General features: G+C 42.3%; 2 long non-coding RNA genes across 2 annotated transcripts in view; one reads left to right on the top strand and one right to left on the bottom strand.

Annotated features, from left to right (window-relative positions):
- Positions 1-9,037: 9,037 nt before the first annotated feature.
- The window catches only part of LOC132539768 (uncharacterized), a 56,350-nt gene continuing 50,856 nt past the window's right edge, over positions 9,038-14,531 (bottom strand). Inside the window, exon 2 of the long non-coding RNA XR_009551068.1 lies at positions 9,038-9,429. This is a non-coding gene — a long non-coding RNA (uncharacterized LOC132539768). The remainder of the gene's footprint in view (positions 9,430-14,531) is intronic.
- Positions 12,802-14,531, top strand: part of LOC132539767 (uncharacterized) — a 35,568-nt gene continuing 33,838 nt past the window's right edge. The window contains exon 1 of the long non-coding RNA XR_009551067.1: positions 12,802-12,998. This is a non-coding gene — a long non-coding RNA (uncharacterized LOC132539767). The remainder of the gene's footprint in view (positions 12,999-14,531) is intronic.

The raw sequence follows: 14,531 nt of genomic DNA, 5'->3' as shown, positions 1-14,531 counted from the left end.
GTTATTAAATTCCTCTTCAGGAGTCAGGTAAATTAGGCCTTGCAGCAGAGTTAAACAGAAGGTTGTGAGCCAGGACCAAGATGGGAAGAGGGTCCATAGACGAGCAAAGGGGTCACTAGGGATGGAGTGGCATGGTGGGCATGTGGTTTGGAGGTAACCAGGAATCAGATAAGGAGACAAGACTTTGTAACCCACTGTGAGGATTTTGGACTTCAAGTGAATGAAAAGAACTGACAGCGGTCTTACTGGGGAGTGCTGTTACTATTATTTTAATATCTATTTATCTAAATGAAAGAGATACAGAAAGAGCTCTGGTTCACTGTGGTGCTAGGGAATGAACCTGGGCCCTCAGAGCCTCAGTTATGAAATCCTTTTGCATACCCAGTATGCTTTCTCCCCAGCCTGGGAGTGCTGTTGTTTAATTTTTGTTGTGCCTAAAGCAGTTTTTCTGCGGTGTGGAAAATCACTTGGCAGGTGGCGAATGTAGTAGTGGGATATCAGAACAGCAATTGAAAGATGAGACTTAGATCTAGGTGCTGTCAGAGAAGTGGATTCATTTTATTTTTATTTTATTTATTAGAGACAGTCAGAAATTGAGAGGGAAGAGGGAGATAGGGAGAGAGACAGACACAGCCCTGCAGCCCTGCGTCACCACATGTGAAGCTTTCCCTCTGCAGGTGGGGACCAGGGGTTTGAACCTGGGCCCTTGCACACTGTAATGTGTGCACTTAACCAAGTGTGCCACCGCCTGGCCCCATTTTTTTAAAACATATTTCAGAGGCAGAACCAATTGTACCTGTAGTTGACTTCTCTGTAGGGAAAAAGAAAAGGAAAAACCAGTGTATTGCACCAAAGTAAAAGACTGGAGTAGCAGGGAGGGTTCAGGACCCTGGAACATTACCTAGTGGGGGTTGAATTGTTATGTGGAAAATTGGGGAATGATAACGTATGTACAAACTATTGTATTTTACTGTCAACTATAAACCATTAATTCCCGCAATAAAGAAATTTTTAAAAAAAAGGAAAAACCAAAGCACTGTTAGGTCTCTGACTTAGCTGAATAAAGTGTTGTAATATCCTGAAATGCTGTAGATTTGGATGAGATGCCTCAGCAAAGAGAAGAGGACTCAAGCCCTGTAGAACAACATTTGAAGTTAAAGAAGAGGCAGAAAAGGGGAGACATAGGGGACTTGGGGAGTCAAGCAGCTTAGAAAGGGAGGTGTTGGGGGAGTCGGGCGGTAGCGCAGCGGGTTAAGCGCAGGTGGCGCAAAGCACAAGGACCGGCATAAGGATCCCGGTTCGAACCCCGGCTCCCTACCTGCAGGGGAGTCGCTTCACAGGCGGTGAAGCAGGTCTGCAGGTGTCTGTCTTTCTCTCCTCCTCTCTGTCTTCCCCTCCTCTCTCCATTTCTCTCTGTCCTATCCAACAACGACAACAACAATAAAACAACAAGGGCAACAAAAGGGAATAAATAAATAAATATTTTAAAAGAAAAAGGTGTTTCAGAGGAAGCAGACCCTTTTAAAAACCTCAGCAACTAGGGCCAGTAAGGCAGAACTAGAAGTGTTAACAATATCAGTCATCAATATTAATGGTAACAATATTAGTGTTCATTTCTAAGTAGTGAGGATGAAAGTCAAATTAGTGGGTTCTAGAAGGTATGGGAGATGGAAATGAAACAGCGAGAATTTAGGATCGCCATTTTTTTTAAAGATTTTATTTATTTATTAGAAAGATAGGAGGAGAAAGAGCCAGACATCACTCTGGTACATGTGCTGCCAGGGATTGAACTCGGGATATCACACATGAGAGTCCAACACTTTACCCACTATGCCATCTCTTGGACCACAGGATCTGCCATTTTAAGAGCTTTGTTTTTAGTGGATACTGAGAGATGGGGCAATCAGTAGAGAGCAATCCAGGAAGTTTTTAAATTATTTTACTATTCATTTGGCATTGACAAAAATTGTAGATATTAGAGTAGTTCTTCATTCCACATTTCACTGGGGTTAAATTCTCAGATGAAAAGGGGGAGCAAACCTGCCCCTAAACATGAGATGGACAGGGCCACAGGGCCCCATACCGGAGCAGGATAATGAGGGTGACTGTACTCTGAACAGCAAGTGGGAACTGCTCAGACAGCAAGTAGGAACCTTTGGAAGTTGTGTTCCTTGTCTCTGACCAAACTCTGAGGCAGTGACTTCAAATCTCAAGAATGCTGCCTGATAACTTAAACATGGCCATCCTCCAGAAAGTTCTATAAGAGATCTGTAACAGGGATGGAAAGACCTCTTCCCACCTCAGCGAATGACAGAGCAGCTACAGAAAGGGCAAACTCTTCTGAGCCCAGGAGCAGGAAGACTGACAGTGAGACAAGTACCAAGGTCTTTCTCAGAGCTCCAACTACCACACCCTGCAAGAAAGGCTTTCTGGCTGGGAGTTTTTCTTGCTATTTTGTTGAAGCCTTTAAGCTCTGGTGTGCAGTCAGGGTAGAGAACCACTGCTGTTTAAAAATGTCAGAAAAGTGTAACATATTTTAGATTCCATCCTACCTTATAGCTATTCTCAAATTCCTTTTCTTCCACATCAAAAACGGTACCGTCAAAATCAGAAAAGATGAAACAAGCTTGGATAAAAGAGAATGCCCTATATAGGTAGCTATACAAAATATATCTCTAGTTCTAAAATCTTGTTTTTAGAGCACTAAAAGGACTTGCAGATAAAAATGAATGCCGTACAGCTTATAAGAAGCAAGGGGGCAGCAGATGAGAATCAGGAAGTTTAAAACCTGTTTTCTGGAAAAATTACAGAATTAAAATATTAACTAAAATTAGCAATTTCTGAGACTTAATTGTAAAAGGAATGGGGTGGGGCATGAAAGATAGCTTACTTGGGTAGCACTGCTGCTTTGCCATAAACACAGCCTAAATTTGAGCCTGACCCCAGATGCACTGAGGAAGCTTCAGTGGTGTATTATCCCTCTCTCCTGTCTCTGTCTAAAAAAGTTAGCTTGGAGTGGTGAAGCCTTTTTGACAACAAAAGAAGAAGAGAAAAAGAATCGATAAAGGTAATGAAGACAAGTAGACCATTCCTATTTGGGCGGTTCAGGATTATTAGCAATGAAAGTTTCCTACATCTGACAAGATCACTCAAAGCCTCCTCTTGCGGAGAAACGTAGACAGCTGCTTGAATAACCACATACAGAGGGAACTCTAATCTGCTTTCTAGTTCTAAGATTCTTTGAAAGTTGTAATTACAGACCTCTTTATTATGGAAGTTGAATTTTAATGTTAAGAAAATTGTCCAGTCTAGAGAAGTAGGGTATAGAAGTGTTCAGAATAGCCCACTGCAATTCTCCCACGTTACCTTTCCAAAATTTCTCTCATGTAAAATAATATATAGTAGACTTGGCATAGGGTATGTTTGTTCTAGTTTATCATCCACAGGGTCCTGTTTGTACCCATGCTCTGCAGTTAAGCCCCTCTCAATCGGTGAACTCCACACAAGAACACAGGTTGAAGCCTAGATTGCAACGCTCCCAACACTGCGATACACCCTGGATATGCCATGATCGCCTGCCACCCAGGAGCCACTTGAACTGGGGGATGATATCTCGACAAGCCTGTGCCTTAAGTATTTCCCACCACTGGCCTATGTCAGCTTCACACACTGTAAGGGAGTGAAAAATATCCCCATAAAAGGAACAAGAAAAATGAGGTTCAGGGTGGTTGAGTAAGGGAGAGTATGAATTAAAACATTCCAGTCTCTGTTAATATAAGAAATTAAAGAATGTCTATAGTTAAAAGAGAATGAATATTTTTAACTGCTAAATGTTCCTCCTGCCACAGTCCAAAACTTTCCTAACCTTTGATTTGACAGAATTATTCTCTATAGTACTCTTAAGTCAGGCTTTGAAGTTTTTTTCTCCCCCCCTCTGGGTCTCATTTGGCTTTGAGGTAAGGTTGGCAAGCACAGATCTTATGTAATCAATCTCTCAGCCTCATGTTTTAGTTCTGTACCTGAAAATTTGTAGTGCCACTTTGGATCTACTAAAATTAAGGAAAACAGTTTCTCATTCCTTTAATTTGAGAATCAGATATTTAAAACTAAAGGAGCTATATATAAATATTACTGAATATTTCATTTCTAATGGCAGTGCTGGGTGTTTTAAAACAGTGTCTGTTGCAAAACAATTTGAAGATTAAAACAAATACCAAGGGATTTTTTTTTTTAAGAACTTTTTTTTGCGTGTGGGAAGAAGCTAGTTTTTACAAATAGTATTGTTTATAAGACTTAGAAAAACATTTTATAATGAAAATAGCTAAGAGCACAATCACTCTTTTAAAGATACTTTAGAATGGGAGTCTGTTCAGTATTTTTATTGGCATGTATCTGGGTGAGCTTTTAAAAAGAAAAATCATGTTTTTTTATATATAAAATTCAAGAAACTTTAAAAAAAAAAAAGGTGTCATTTATAATGTAAAATTAATGCAGTTGCAATTCAGTCGCTGACTCATAGCTCCCACATCCATCTTTGGTTCTCGTTAGCTCATATGCTTTGCTGTAAAAGTTAGTGATATCAGCTAAATAGGACTATTTCCCACTCCTGCCCACAGAGAAAAGTGCTTTTGTGAACATGTCAGTTCTGTTCCATCACCACATGTCATCATGCAGTGAACAGAGGAGGCTTGCTTACTGAGACTAATGCTAGCACAGGCCAGGAGCAAAACTCAAATAAAATGACCCTATCTTTTCTTCTTTTTTTTTTTTCTTACTCATATAAGCCACTTTTGGTGGGGGTAGGGAGTAGGGGGGGATATGGGGGGGGGTGACCAAGAAATTTTATGTGTAATTTGAATTTCTGAAATCTTCTTGGCTAACCTCTTTTGCATATGGGGAAACTGAGTCACGTTGTGTTTCAACAACTCACTCAAGGGTATATTACTTTTAAATGGTAGGCTGAGCCTGGCACCTAGGTCTGTGTGAATCCAAAGTGTCCTTGTTCTGCCACTTTACTTCACAGAGAGGAGATAATTTGACCCAAAATATTTGAACCATGTGTCTTTCACAGATTTCATTGATACAATTCAGTAATATCCTCCATGGGTGTCAGACTAGGTTGGGGAGATTATACAGTGGTAATGCACAGAACTTGCCTGTGAGATGACCCAGGTTTCACCCTTGGAATCACCAATAGTCAAAACTAAGCCATGCTCTAATTTTAAAAATCATATGTTCAGGCAAATGGTGTTAGGAAGTAATCTCACAAAGGTTTTCTTTTCTTTAATTAACTCATCCCCACCCCCTACCGCCCCGTGAAGCCAGACATTCTGATGGAATCGACCAGTGTTGGTGGAGAGAGGGATGGTCTAGGCCCATCGTGTGTGTGGGAATCCTTTGATTCCCTAACTAGGGGCCCAGATGATTAGGTGGTGTGATATTGACCAAAAGGGCCATTATTGAGTGAGCCAGTATCTTACCCTATCCAACTTTTGTAGTCCTCTCTCTATCTGATGATCTTAGACTTGAACCCAACCAGAATTAGGTTTGTGAGATCTGTCTTTGGGCTTTTCTGCTAGGTTGCCCAGCTAATTTGGTGTAAGTCCAATCAGAGAATTTATGATGTCTTCTTTTAAAAAAAATTTTATTTATTTTCCCTGTTGTTGCCTTTGTTGTCTTTTTTTATTGTTGTTGTTATTGGTGTTGTTGTTGTTAGATAGGACGGAGAGAAATGGAGAGAGGAGGGAGAGACAGAGAGGGGGAGAGAAAGATAGACACCTGCAGACTTGCTTTACTGCCTGTGAAGCGACTCCCCTGCAGGTGGGGAGCCGGGGGCTCAAACTGGGATCCTTATGCCGGTCCTTGTGCTTTGCGCCACGTGCACTTAACCCGCTGCGCTACCGCCCGACTCCCATGATGCCTTCTTTAGGCACTTGAAACCATGATTGAGCACTTTGACTTTGAGTTATATAATTTACCCCTTGCTCATGGATACATGTACGCCTATACCCAGTACCCTAAACCATAGCCTATATCTGGTACCTGTTACTTAGTTAAATGATGTACCATCTAATGTGGTTGTAGGTAATCCCATGTGTTAGGAGAGAACTCACCAGATCTGAAGAGTTACGAGGCTGACTTCTCGGGCTTGGACTCTAGTTACAGTCCACAGTAGGAATTCAATAGCAGCGTGATGTGGGGTGGCAGCACCAGTTGAGATTTGGTTGAAGGACAGAGGTGGTATGACAGTAAGGAATCATAGAGGAAAAATATCAAGAAGTATGGGCATAGTCCTAGAGGTACCAGGGCTAAGAAAGATGAGGATCTTAAATCTCACAAAGGTTTTCTATTTAAAAAATGAAAAACTAAGCTATATTAGACCAGCTTCTCTCTCTCTCTCACTCACTCTCCCTCCCTCCACCCCTCTCTCTTTATCTCGATCTATCTCAATTCTAGTAGAATTTGTAGACAAAGCAGTTTTTCATTCATCCCTATGATTTACTTTTTAGTCCCACATTTCCATCTACTCATTCCAGTTTTCAGCCCCTTTTATTAAACGTGGGTCCCACCCCAAAGGAGACTCCTTCAACTTGTTCTTCATCCATACGTTTCCAATGCTCATAAATCCCACCACTGTTTTTCCTGTCTCCCAGACACACCCCCGTCTCCCTTCCTTCCTGCTCAACCCCCAATATCCAGGTAATTTCCCTCACAATTGGCTCTGTACTTCCACAACTCAATGACTTTTAACCTCAATGACTTTCCTAAACTCCACTAACTATATAGCAGGCCCAGGTACTCTTGGTTTGCCACCCTCCTGGGCCAAGATGTCACCAATTCTGGTTTCTGGTTCTATGGTGCCTTTGCCAACTCTGTGGCTTCAGATGTATGATCTGTGCCTATGGACTCATTTTCACCACTTTCAAATGGTGCAAAAGACAGTCTCCAAGGAGATACATCCCATACTGAGATGCTGTGTGTTTCTCTATTCCAAACAGCCCAACAAACTGTGCCCAAAGAAATCTCCCTAAAACACATGTCCTTTGTTTTTATTTCAAAACCCCTCTGTTGGCCCTTTCCTCTTACATAAATTCCCATCTTCTTGGTACTCAGGACCTAGTTCAGACAAGTACTAAACCATCCTACTTTGTCATTCTGTACTTTCACAAGCTCACACTCAAACTAAACTCAGCTTTCTCTTCTTGACATCTTCCATCTGCCAAGCCTCTTCCTCCTCCTCCTTGTTCTTGAGCATCCAGATCTCTCCATCTTGTACCATACCTTCCTAAATTCACTGAAGTCAAGGACTACATATACCATTTTCATCCTTGCCATGACACAAAAGTAAATTGATTTAGCCCAGAATTCCACTAAAATAAAGTCTTTATTTGAAGTTGTTGCCTCTGTGTGTGTGTGTGTGTGTGTGTGTGTGTGTGTGTGTGTGTCCACTACTGTACTGATAGCCAGAACTCCACCTGCCAGCTTGATTTGTCTGCATTGTTCTTATTTGGGCATGCCTTTTAGATTCGAATCTTTCTCTAGTTTATTGACTTCCTACTGAGATTCACAGATGCATTTGGTAAACCTGCTTCATTGCAGGTTTAAATGCAGATACTGATATTATAATCTTGTGAACCACTATGAAGTAGCTAGTCAAAATATTTTAAAAAGAAAATGTGCTAAACTGTGTTTAATAAATAACAGTGGTTTTGGTCTAACCCCTAACTTGTTGGAACAACAAAGAACTAGTAAGACTCATACACAGATCACTGCAGTTCAAGATAGAATGCCAGCCCAACACATGAGGGAGGTCAGAGGGCTTTGGAGATTCAGAAGATGGTGAGACACGACACGTTCTTGACTGAATGAAGCTTTATAGAAAGAGTAAAGAGGGCGGGGGTAGATAGCATCATGGTTATGCAAAAAGACTCATGCCTGAGGTTCCAAAGTCCCAGGTTCAATCCCCCGCACCACCATAAACCAGAGCTGAGCAGTACTCTAGTAAAGAAAAAAAAAAAAAAGTAAAGGAGAAGTATTACACATGTCCAAATTGGAGAGGAGACTAAAGTCTAGGTTAAAAAACTGTTAACGGGTTGGAGAAACAGCATAATTGCTATGCAAAAGATCTCCATGCCTGGGGCTCTAAGTTTCCAGGTTCAATCCCCAGTACCACCATAAGCCACAGCTGAACAGTGCTTTGGGATATCTCTCACTCTCTTGCTCACTTTTCTCATTAAAAATAAATGTTAAAAAAAACCTGTGAAAATCAAAATACAGCAGCTTGTAGTCAGGAGGTGACTTACAAGGTAGAGCACATGACTTGCAAGTGTGAGACCCCCCCCCCCAGGGTTTAATCCCCAACATAGTGTATGACAGTGGTGCAATAATGAATAGGTTTTAAAGTACAGAGGTTATATTATCACAGTAGTAGTTGATTTTCCTCAACAATTAAGGTGGGAAGATGGTTCAGTTCATGCTAAGTATTCAGCCTTAACCCTTTCCAACCAGAAAGAAAGGGGATTGAGATCAAGATACAACACTCAAGAATTTTAAGGGCACATCCAGAAAATTGATTCTGTTCACATCACATTGAAATATGTCTAGTCACACCCAGTGGAAAGCGACCTTGGGAAGTGTACTTTTACTGATAGCCATATCCAGATAAAATTTTTACCTTTTTATCCTCACAAAGTACAGGGGCCTCGTGTATATGTAAGTTCACAACTTCTGAACCATCCTTACTTCACATAGAGGAAAGGAAAAGACACCATAGCACCAGAGTTTCTCCAGGTGCCATGGGACTCCCATATGGTCCTGGGGCTTGAACCCAGACTGTGTATGGAAAGTCACGTACTCTACTGGGTAAACTATCCTCTGTCCCTAGAAGTCTTAACGTTTGAATGAGGCAGATAGTGAAAAAGACAATAAGTCAGTTACCAGTGTCACAAGTAGAAAAAGAATTAGTGTGAGGAGAAGCATTAGTAAAAGGAGAGTTTGAATCATTATATCTCATCCCAATAGAAGTTATCAACCTAGATTTGGATTTAGTAAGAGTAACAAGAGTAAACTTTTTTTTTAATATAAAATGGAAATATTGACAAAACCATAGCATAAGAGGGGTACATTTCCACACACTACCCACTCCCAGAGCTCCATATCCAAACACCTCCCTTGATAGTTTCCCTCTTCTTTATCCCTCTGGGAATATGGACCCAGGATTATTATGGGGTGCAGAAGATAGAAGATCTGGCTTCTGTAATTGCTTCCCCACTGAACATGGGCATTGACAGGTAGATCCATAATCCCAGCCTGTCTCTCTCTTTCCCTAGTGGGGCAAGGCTCTGGGGAGGTGGGGCTCCAGGACACATTGGTGGGGTCATCTGCCAGGGAAGTCCAGTTGGCATCATGGTAGCATCTGGAACCTGGTGGCTGAAAAAGAGTTAAGATATAATGCAGAACAAATTGTTTACAAATTATGAACCTAAAGGCATGAATATTACAGATGAAGATTGAGGTCTCCATTTTGGAAAAAACTAGTAGGTCTATTTTAGGTATATTCCAAGGGGCCCATGACTATACTAGTTATTGCCTGAGCCTAATATTTAATATGCAGGTGGACCCAGGTTATTTTGTCTGGGGAGGTGGTGTCATCATAGTTGGAAAAAGGACTAGAAAGCTGGATCAGGGAAGAGAGTAGCTCCCAAATATGAGGAAAGTATATAAATATTGTTGACCGTAAACCCCACTAGTTTGGTCTTGTGCCCATATTCAGCACAAGAGCCTATGTAACCTCTGCACCCTGTAGGTCTGAGCTCACATTCTGTGGCCATGGCTAGGAACATACCAGGATGCACTAATTTCAGGACCCATCTTCCTCGGGTAGTAGGCAGAGTACGTTGTCCAACCCCCCTTTGGAGAATGGAACATTCCTTATCATTATTGATCCACATTGAGGAGAAGGTCCTATGGGGCCCCACAAAGGGGTCCATTGTGTTGTCCCTGATGGAAATGACCAGTGACAGTGGTGAGAGGGATCTGTTAGAGGTCTAGGCCCATCATGTCTGTGTGGGAATCCCAGGACTCCCTGACTAGGGGCCCAGGTGATGGGGTGGCCTGGTAGTGACTAAAGAGTCATCATTAAAGCATGCCAGTCTCTTGCCCCTATTCAGCTTTTGTTGTGCTTACTTGGTCTGACACGGTTAGCTTTGGGGGATGTGTAATAGGTAGGTGAGGAGGGTATCTAGGTCTAAGTAGAAACTATTTCATTAGGTACTTTATGGTGTCTTTTTCTTTCTACTTTCTTGCTTCATTTATTGACTCACCGCAAATTATTATGCACTTTTGCTTAAGGTATCTATTTTCCCTTAACTTATGGATACATGTACATATGCCCTATCTCATGGACCCTAGACTATATCTAGGTTTTGAGGTTTTGTTAAGAAGTGTGCCACTGGAAATGGAGTTAAGGAGTAATGAAGCTAAAAAGCTGACATTCCACGCCTGATGTCTCTGGACACAGTCCAAAGTGAAGCATGTCAAGGTGGTACTCATTGCATTGAATAGGTTGGGATCAGCAGATGCATTGTCAGTTGGTATGACTTGAGAGAAGCATGCAGGAAAGTGAGCCCCACCCTAGAGGTTCCAGGACTGGGAGATGTATGGGATTTAGTTCCCATACATTTTAAAGAAAGGGGAAGGTTTCTGCTGCCTTAGGGTTTAAGAAGGAGATAATTATTGCTATAAGCAGATTATTTGGCAATTGGGTTAACTATGAAAATCCCATTGTTAGGATTTGCTGTATCGTACAAGACTTCACTATGATTTATGACCTTTTATGCTCTTTATGTATAGCTGTATCTTACAAAGTAACGCCAACAGTTGCTTCTGTTCTCCATAGTCTAAGGCTTTTGTAGACAGTATTTCAAATAACAAGACATTATTAGAAATGTATTAATAATTTGAGCCCACTGTTAAAATTCAGTCTGATTTCCAATTTGAAATCTTAAGTGCTTAGACTGAAGGTACATATACTCAGCCTATGGTCTATGCATCAAAAAGTTTGAGACATTTGATCCATTTTTCCCCTTTCATATTAACTAGTTATTTGTGAGATTGTAAGTTAATAGGAATATATATTAATACCATTCCCACCACCAAAGGTCTGTGTCCCTGCCCCACCCCACCACCAGTGAAACTGAACATCTACCCTCACCCTCCACCCAGAGATTTTTACTTTTGTGCCCTACTCCAATTTTCTTTTTTAAGATTTATTTATTGAGAGAAACTGGAGGCTTCTATTCATAAGAATTCCCCAGGAGTCACCAATGCAACGATTGCCACCTCAACATGCTTCACCTCAGACTGTGTCCAGAGACTTCACGTGTGGAATGACAACCCTTCAGCTTCATTACTCGGGTGAGACCTTTCCTTTTATAGTACACTCTAATTTCATCTCAGGTGGTTCACTTTTTTTTTTTTTCCTCCAGGGTTATTTCTGGGCTTGGTGCCTGCACCATGAATCCACCGCTCCTGGAGGCCATTTTTCCCCCTTTTTGTTGCCCTAGTTGTTGCAGCCTCATTGCGGTTATTATTGCCATTGTTGACGTTGCTTTGTTGTTGGATAGGACAGAGAGAAATGGAGAGAGGAGGGGAAGATAGAGAGAGAGGGGAGAGAAAGATAGACACCTGCAGACCTGCTTCACCGCCCGTGAAGCGACTCCCCTGCAGGTGGGGAGCCGGGGGCTCGAACCGGGATCCTTATGCCGGTCCTTGCGCTTTGTGCCACGTGCACTTAACCCACTGCGCCACCGCCCGACTCCCGGTGGTTCACTTTCTAACAAAGTCCCATAACCTAGATATACACCAGTTTCTGTGAGAGAGAGCTTATGTTCACACGTATCCATAAACTACTGCAAAATATATACCTGAAAGCAGAAGTACACTAGAGTTTGCAGTGAATACCCCCAACACTTCCTCTCCACTATTCCAAGCTTTGGGTCCATGATTGCTCAACAATTTGTTTGGCTTCGTATGTTAACTCTCTTTTCAATCACCAGGTTCCAGATGCCACCAGGATGCTGGCCAGGTTTCCCTGGATTGAAGACCCCACCAATGTGTCCTAGAGCTCAGCTTCCCCAGAGACACACCCTACTAGGGAAAGAGAGAGGCAGACTGGGAGTATGGACCGACCAGTCAACGCCCATGTTCAGAGGGGAAGCAATTACAGAAGCCATACCTTCTACCTTCTGCAACCCTCAATGACCCTGGGTCCATGCTCCCAGAGGGCTAGAGAATGGGAAAGCTATCAGGGGAGGGGGTGGGTTATGGAGATTGGGTGGTGGTAATTGTGTGGAGTTGTACCCCTCCTACCTTATGGTTTTGTTAATTAATCCTTTCTTAAATAAAAAAAAAAAAAAAGAATTCCCCAGGAGTCAAACCCAGAGCTGCACATATTCAGGGCTTGTGCTCTATCTGCTGAGTCACCTTAAACAAAACCACAGAACTCACAAGGAATAGGTCATCTTGACAGCTTTCCACCTCTGAAAATGGCTAAGATAAAATGGTCAGAGATGGGTAAAAAGGCCAGCCTTTAAGGTTCAATGATAATGTGTCGGAGATAAGGTGCAGAGAAGAGGAGAGGTTTGGGAAACTATTAGGAAGCTACAACACAAGCCCTGATGTGAGGACATAAGGGCTGAAGCATTAAGAATTGACTGGATAGAGTGGATGGATATAAGAGAATAAACAGCCTGCCATGCATGACGCACACTGGGCTTGGATGTGTGCTCTGCACCATTTGATGACCAGTGAGTGTTTCATCTCTCCAGAGGCATCCCAGGATAGAGACAGGCAGATCCAGAGAACACCTTCCCTTGGTCACCTTAGAGATACAGAATGCCAGTTCCAAGAGGCCTTTTCTTTGCCCAGATGTGGGGTCTCTGCATCTTCCATTCTAGGAAATGAGACCCAGTTCTCTGCCTCTGACACCAAGTATCACAGTAAGTACTACTCTCAAGAAAGTATTTAGCTCACAGTGTTTTCTTTGGTTTTTGTTTTCTTTTGCTTCTAGGGTTATCGCTGGGGCTCAGTGCTGGCAGTATGAATCCACTGAGCCTGGTGGCCATTTTTTCCATTTTACTGGATAGGACAGAGAGAAATTGAGAGAAGAGGGGGAAATAGGGAAAGAGAAAGAGTGACATCTGCACATTTGCTTCACCACTTGTGAAGCTTACCACCGTGGGAGCTGGGGTTTTCAACTCGGATCCTAGCACAGGACCTTGCACTTAGTACTATGAGCACTTAACCAGGTGCACCACTGCCCTGTCCCTATTTTTTATTTTCTTCCCCTTGCTCTGTCCTGATTTTCTGCTTCCATTCAGTGAAAACATTACCAATGTTTAAAATAATGCAGTCTGTTTTCCTCCTCCCACTCGCCAGAAATTATTTAATCCGTTTATTTTCTGGATTTTTATGTGCTCTGATAGATGTTTTGTGTGGTAGTAAAAATTATTGCCTTGGGTGGACTCTGCTGTTGCTTTGTGTTCTATCCAAGAGTGATATTTCACATCTGTTAAATGGTAGCATTTTTCTCATTGAGTCAGATTCCAAGGGAGACCAATTTGCATTTCTCCCAGCTAAGTACTAACCAGGCCCAACTCTGCTGAGATTCTGAGATCAAATAAGATCAGGCTAGTTCAGGGAGGTATGGCCATAGACCAGTTTGCATTCCTACTTAAGGGAGTCACTACTTGGAACTCTTAACAGCCATCCCAGGTCAGATCTAAAAGTTCACAGCTGAATTTGGGAGATAGCAGAGTGGTTATGCAAAAGACTTTCAGACCTGAGGCTCCAAAGTTCTGAGTTCAATCTCTGTCACCACCATAAATAAGTCAGAGCTAAGCAGTATACCAGTATAGATAAATAATGCTATAGTTGAATGCTTTCAGGTACCCCCTGGACATCTCTGAGAGGGCAGAAGGGAGGTTCCTTGTACCATTCTCCCTTGAATATTTAAGGTGCTCCTGATTGGAAGGTGGCTGCATCTATGGCACTATTGTGCCTTTAAATAATAAATAACCATGTTACAATCACAGGAGCTTCCATACGGTGAGCACTGGCTATGTGCCAGACTGCTCTAGGAGCCCCACTGCGTCTTCACATTTGCCTGTTGTAATGGTCCTGTGATTCAGGTTCTGTCAGAGCTCAGAGCTGAACTCAGAGAAGCTATGTGACTTGTGCAAGACCACACAGACTTTAGGCCCCCAGAGCCCAAGCTCTTAATCATTACCTGGCATTGCTCAGTATATACTCAGATGGGGTACATGCTCAGATGCTATATAAAAACCATGGCTCTGTTTCTCAGATAATATAGCCAAGGCCATGACCCCACAGGAGATTTTTCAAGAGATCAAGTTGAACCAGCAGAATGAGGCTGGCCTCTGAAGGGAGATCGAGGAGTCTGGAGTTTAATGGAAGGAATACACAGGACAGGTAGACCAAGCCAACTCCTATGGAAGTTGGGTGTGGGTGTA

Source organism: Erinaceus europaeus, chromosome 8 (genome assembly GCF_950295315.1).
Source record: "Erinaceus europaeus chromosome 8, mEriEur2.1, whole genome shotgun sequence".
Classification (NCBI taxonomy): domain Eukaryota; kingdom Metazoa; phylum Chordata; class Mammalia; order Eulipotyphla; family Erinaceidae; genus Erinaceus; species Erinaceus europaeus.
This window is presented reverse-complemented; position numbering and strand designations above follow the sequence as displayed.